Below are 6,228 nucleotides of genomic sequence, written 5' to 3' on the forward strand. Positions count from 1 at the left end.
CACAATTTATGAATTCTGCAAGACTTGTCATACTGCAAACTTTATTTTAAATGTGGGAGCTAGTTGTCTTCTGTAATTATTGGGGTTGCTCTGTACCCCGAGCCCTAGGGGGTCAGATGTGTGCCAGATGAACCACGTCTCTGAGGTAAGCACTGTAGAATCATAGGGTTAGAATGGACCACAAGGGTCATCTAGTCTAACCCCCTGACAAGATGTAGATGCTTCAGCAACTAGGCCTGGTAAGCACTAGCCCTGGTGGGTCCCAGTAACCACTCAGACACAGACTAAGAGAAAGGTCTTTACTAGGGCTGGCGGTAAAGGGGAAAGTTTGCACATACTGTAGGCACAGAGGCGTAAACAGTTACTGTTCGAAGTGAGCAACAGTGTTTTTCTTTGCATCCCTAGCCAGTCCAACTGAGAGACAGGGCTCTTCAGGTCTAGCGCCCTCCACAGTTCAGTCTGTATTCAAGCACAAACATTTGTGGGTTTCGAAGCCAGGCTCAGATAGTGTGTGTCATTGGACCCTCTGCGCTGGTTCTCTGCCCAGCTGCTGCTGCTCTCCCATAAATCCAGCACAGACCTGCACCCAGCTGTGATGTACAGCCTGCTCCACATAAGGCTCTGTCCACAGTTGCTTAGGCTTCTCTCCGGCTCCCTGCTGTCATGTAGTTCCCACTCCCCAAACAGAGCCCGGCCACCTCCTAGTTCAGGACCTTTCCACTTCTCTGGGTAGGGAAAGGGGAAGTGCAACGGGGAGAGGTTGATGGGAGCTGTAGTCCTCTACTTTGCAGATCCATCACAAGTCTCTGCTGTCTCTGCTTCCACTTTGGACAGAAATTCCAAGGCATTGTATGATGCAGAGCTAACAATAGAGGGTTGTTAATTTAGGATAGTCCTCTATTCAAGTACAAACACCCTAGGCAATAGATTCACTCCTATCCAGAACAATTGGTTTGTCAGCAGAGAGGTTGCCTGGCAGTCATGTCACTTTATAGGAGTCTGGGATCATCTGAAGAGGCTGATTCAGAAGACACCTGACAGAGGGAGAGGAAGGTTATAAAAGGGGAGGAGTTGATCTATTTTAGGTCTTCAGACATTTTCTCCAGTTCAAGCAAAGAGAAGCTGCTGCAGCAGTCTATTAAGGCAGGAGGGAACCCTGCTTACCTGAGTCAGATGGTCCTCGAAGTATGCCCAAGAGAAAAGTGAGCTAGAGTGAAGGGCACTGTATTCAGGGTGTTTGTTGTTTTCTCTGTGCTTTACCTGTTAAGTGAAGTACAATGGTGGCTTAGAATCTTGTGCGAGGTCTGTCTTTGCATGTTAAGCATTATACCTACCAAGGACCGGCTGAAGAGGTAAACTGAGCCCAGAACTCCCCATGACTGGAGTTCTGAGAGATGGTGCATTTATAAGCTATGGTCTGAAGAGTCAGCATTAGTTCTAGGGGCTGGGCTGGCGGCCAGGTGGTTGCAGATCTCAGGAGAAGGTGCTAGACAGAAGATCCCCACCCTGAGAGTTTATCTAGGGACCTCAAACCTGGGATTATGCATGGGATCTGTTCAGACTCCAGTGTCTTAAAACACATGGGATCTTGGAGCTGGATCCTCTCACAGCAACCTGGTGACTGACCAAGAGGAGGTGCTCGATTGGACCTTTGATGCAGGCATGTCGGTATGGTTGTATTTCCTTGTGGATTTAGGGCCTGTCCTCGGTATTGACTCTGGAGGATGCTGCCTTCAGGGCCCAAGCATAATTTTTTCGGGCCCAGTACAAACTTATAATATGGACCCTCTCCCGTGTTACAAATCTCCAAGATTTGCAAATCTCACAAGATCTGGACCATAGATACAGCGAAATAAGTTTCTATAAATATCGTCAGGTATGAGCTACAATTTAGCCTCAATTTTCTCCTCATAGTAATGGGGGTTGCAGCCTGAGCTGGGCTGCCTAGGGCCTCCTGGCCCCGGTAAAGTGTACCCTTTCCTGCCTCCCAACTTGGGGACCTTGGCTGCATTTGGCATTTCAATGTTAACCAATCTAGTGAGGGACATACAGTGCCACAGAAATCTAATTATATTAATTTCTTTCATTTCCTGGGCTGGAAATGATACAGTATTGAGGATACAGCTTTCACAAAAACTTATGTGCAAGTAGAGAATCAAAAATATTCCCAAGCAGGGCACTACTTGTATCAGTTCAGGAATTAAATAATGTCAAATTCAAGCTTCTCAAATCCCAGACGTCCTTAAATCAGTGACATTTGAGTACTACAAAGTCAGGAAGAAAATGAAGAGGGACTTTTAATAGAAACGTGGTTTATGACAAATGCCATGGCCAGATCTTCAGCTGGTGTAAACTGACATAGCTCCACCAGCTTCAATATAGCTATGCTGATTTACACTAGCTGAGGATCTGGTCTGTAGCAATTTGTCAGGAAACCGAAATTTCTAAGTGTAGACATTAATAAAGGTGAGTTTAAAAAAAAGTGTTGAGAAATGATTTTTCATTCCATTTTAAAACCTCATTTCATGCATTGTTATGTCATCTAGTTTTAAAATTACAGTCCAAGTAGAGGGACCAAACTGCTCTACTGAGCTTTTCAATCATCGTCTCCCAGGCCAGAAGTACATGACTGGCCTGTAGCTATTTGTTAGGTCTTTCCAGACCATTCAACAGAATTGTATGCAGGGGAGTCATATGAATAGCTATATAACCAGTAAAAGGTATTTGATTGAGAACTGTATTATAGCAAATAAATGATGCTGAGATGGCTCAAGCTGTGAAGTTGTAACTGAAGCTTAAATGGCCATTTCTGTTGCCTTAATATAATTGGTGACCTACTGGAGTCAGCTCTTTGGTGGTAATCTATATCAGCACTCAGTCTAGGGTGCCTTTCAATTCATTGTTTCCCAAAGAGATTTGGAATAGAAATGTTTTTTTTCGTTTCATGCCATATTTCTCTTTGAGGGCTAGAGTATTCTCTTCTAAACTCCCACTGTGCATTAAGATTACAAACTAAAATAAACTCTCCTCCCACTAAATAAAATTGCAGCCATGGAGGTGGGCTGGCATAATCTAATATATATTTTAGTAAGGTGAAATGCTAAGATTTATCTCATTTAAGGAGAAGGACTCCAGCATCTGGAAAACCCTCCAGTATTTATGTATATAAATAAAAGACTGAGAATGAATTTAATTTCAGTATGTCAAGTGGGTGGGGAACATGATACAACTTCTTATGCTTGGAATTACCATTTAATTTCATTGGCTGGGACTGGAAATGCCTCTTGTGTATGTGTTCATGGTTATTAGATTGTCGGGAAGGCATTGCTAAATTATCAGAAACGAACATTTGCTGAATTGTGTTTTCTTTTTTTTCCGGGTCAACAGAGAATCCTAGCCAATTTTGGTTGGACATTGTTGCTGCCGTTCATTGCTCAGAGGGGATTATAAAAAGATGCCATAAAGATGAATGTAACTGTGTTACTGAAAGGTCTTATACAACATACACCTCTGATTTCTTCTTCTATAACAATATTAATCTAGTTTATTTCATGATGGAACTAAATCTGATCCAGAGTAGGTAGAGATAACCTGCTTTCTCATTCTGAGTCAGTATATCTGATGCAGACAGGTGGAGTTTGTTTGGAAACATAGCCTGACTTTTTTTCTTTTTGGACTAGTTGGTGTCTCTGCTCCCCGCACCCCCTCTGAGCATCCCACCACCATCTCATGTACTCCCCTGAAAAAATATTCACAGCTTAGGTTCATGATTGATGAGTTGATCGGTTTGAGTTGAATCGACACCTGGCCTGAGAAATGGAAAACACATAGCTGCACTGGCTCAAGGAGTAAAACTGGGATGGACTTGAGACTCAGACTCTCCCACAGGAAGAGTAGACTGAACAAGGCACTTGCTTGGTGCAGGTCACTTCCCACTTGGCACTGACTCAGGTGTTCTATCTGGTGTGATGTGGGGGCAGACTCAAGGCTCCATCCACTCCCCACTGTCCTATGTGGGCAGGGGGAGTATCAACCCAGTGTCAACTGCTTTCCCCTGTGCATCCTGTGCATGGACTGGGATCTGGGTAGCCCACACAGGGACACCTCATGCATCTCTAATCCTCAGGCTACTCATGATTGAGTCCTTTACAATTGAACAGGTAGTTTATCTAAAAAAGCCAGTCCTTCCACCACAGCTCAGCTACTGACAATCAAGTTGGGCTCTTCTTCTCACTAGTGAGAGGGGTTCTGTGAATTGAATTGCCCTGGGAAGCCCTGTTGCCTTTGAATAATACCCTCAGTATGTAACCCTGTTAGTATATAACCCAGTATATAACCCTGTTAGTATATAACCCAGTATATAACCCTGTTAGCCTTCAGCATAGAGAGAGGCACCTTAAGGGCCAAACACAAAGTGCTTGTTCATCACTATTAACACCATCATAAACACGCCACAAAGAATGAATCTCTTTGAGGGCAACCACTGGAAAATGTTGGCCCAAAGAGAAAAGAAAATCCAGTTCTGGGATGACGGATAGGTTAGAGTGAGGCAACTATCTTCCCGATCTCCCCCAGCCGAGAGGAATACATTTTACTGCTATGACCCCCCAGAGACATTACGTGTTTCTTTTTCTCTTTCTTTGAATTGTTAGAGACAGTAAAATGGCAGGCAGGTGTGTAGCAGTGTCACGACAGTTCTGAGTCAGCTGGGTGCAGGCTTGAGATATGATGGCAAAATAGAAGGGACATAAAATAGTTTGGTTCCTCCCCTTGCCCTACTTCTCTCATTGCTGAGTCTTTCCCTCTGGTTACTGACATGCATGGTACAAACAGCAGACACTATCTTGGCTCTGATTTTGATCAATCATCTTTTTACATGCATTAGGAGGATTAGTACCTGAAGTTATTTAAAAAAATTAGATACATCTTAGGCACATGGTTTTCACCTGTTCACAAAATGTAATACATTTGATCCAACTTCTGGCAAATTCTGTATGTGCATGTTTTCTCCATGGAACTAGGGAATGCTGTACTCATAATGATAAACATCTGAAATATTTCTAAATGCAATGTTGAAAAAAATGAACTGGGCTTCTGAAATGTTACCACTTAACATTATTTATGATGCTGATGTATATATGTATTACAGTAGCACTTAGAAACCCCAGCTCAGATATGGGACTGATGTGCTAAGCACATGATGAGTTATAGTCCTGCTCCAGAGAACTTAGAGTGCAATAGACAGGACAAACAAAGGATGGGAGGGGAAATAGAGGGGAAGGACTTGTTCAAGGTCATACAGAAGTTGGCAGAGCTAGGAGTAGGTGTCCTGATTCCACATCCAGTGCACCATCCACTAGACCATGCTGCTTATACAGGTTCTATTGAAGTTCTATTTATTATGGCTACAAAAATCAATAAGATCCTTGTTTTAAATATAATAAGGGGGAAATCTCAAAGGCGTGCATATCTTCAGATTGAATCTATATCCCCTCCAAACTCTGCTAGACATGAGAGCCAATGCATCAAACAGAACAACAGCTGGATTTCTATCCTGTTGTGGGAATTCTGATAGTTTTTAATGCAAGGTAATGAAAGGCTGATTGGGATATTAGAGAAGGATTCTGTACTCTTAAGAAACTGCATCTTTTGTAGCCCAAAGCGTTCTGTGAAATAAAGCAGTCTGATTAGATGAAATAACACAAAGAAGTCCAAGAAGAATTCAGTCTGATGCCATTGCTAAGGAAATTCTTTTCCTTGCCTTTCAACTCAAGAGAATATGGAGAGGTGAACAAAAGTAAGGAGAAGTGGCCATGCAATAAAGAATATAATTTAAATTATCTGAAATCACTATTTTTTTAAAAAAATCTGACACCTTATTTCTGCTTTCGCAGCTCATTCCAGTTCCACTCTATGTTAAAGAGACCCAAGACAGACAGACAACCAATTTTCTGGTGGAAATCACCTTTCCATCCTCTATAAATGTGCATCATGCCTTGGTACCAGGCAATGTAAGTTTCCCCGGGCTGTCTTGCCCATTGTCTGTTGGAAAACACTTGTCCCCTGAGAAGTGGATTTGGATCTCTCACTCATTTCACATAGGCCCCAGATAGACATGAAGTGGTAACTTTTGACTACTAGCCACTCAGGCCACATTGGAGTCAGACTTATTGGTGAAAGGCTCCATATCCCATTTCCGCAGGAAAAATCACTTAGCCCTTAGGATGA

General features: G+C 42.8%; 1 long non-coding RNA gene across 1 annotated transcript; it reads right to left on the bottom strand.

The window, feature by feature from the left end:
• Positions 1–285: 285 nt before the first annotated feature.
• Positions 286–1,223, bottom strand: LOC137157729 (uncharacterized). Its single transcript, XR_010921216.1, has 2 exons — positions 1,165–1,223; positions 286–1,034 (listed from the first exon to the last, which is right to left on the bottom strand). It is a non-coding gene; the product is annotated as an uncharacterized lncRNA (long non-coding RNA).
• Between the last annotated feature and the right edge of the window lie 5,005 nt (positions 1,224–6,228).

This window comes from Emydura macquarii, unplaced genomic scaffold, assembly GCF_026122565.2.
Source record: "Emydura macquarii macquarii isolate MOO-44397 ecotype Brisbane River unplaced genomic scaffold, CSIRO-AGI_Emac_v2 contig_1551, whole genome shotgun sequence".
Lineage (NCBI taxonomy): Eukaryota > Metazoa > Chordata > Testudines > Chelidae > Emydura > Emydura macquarii.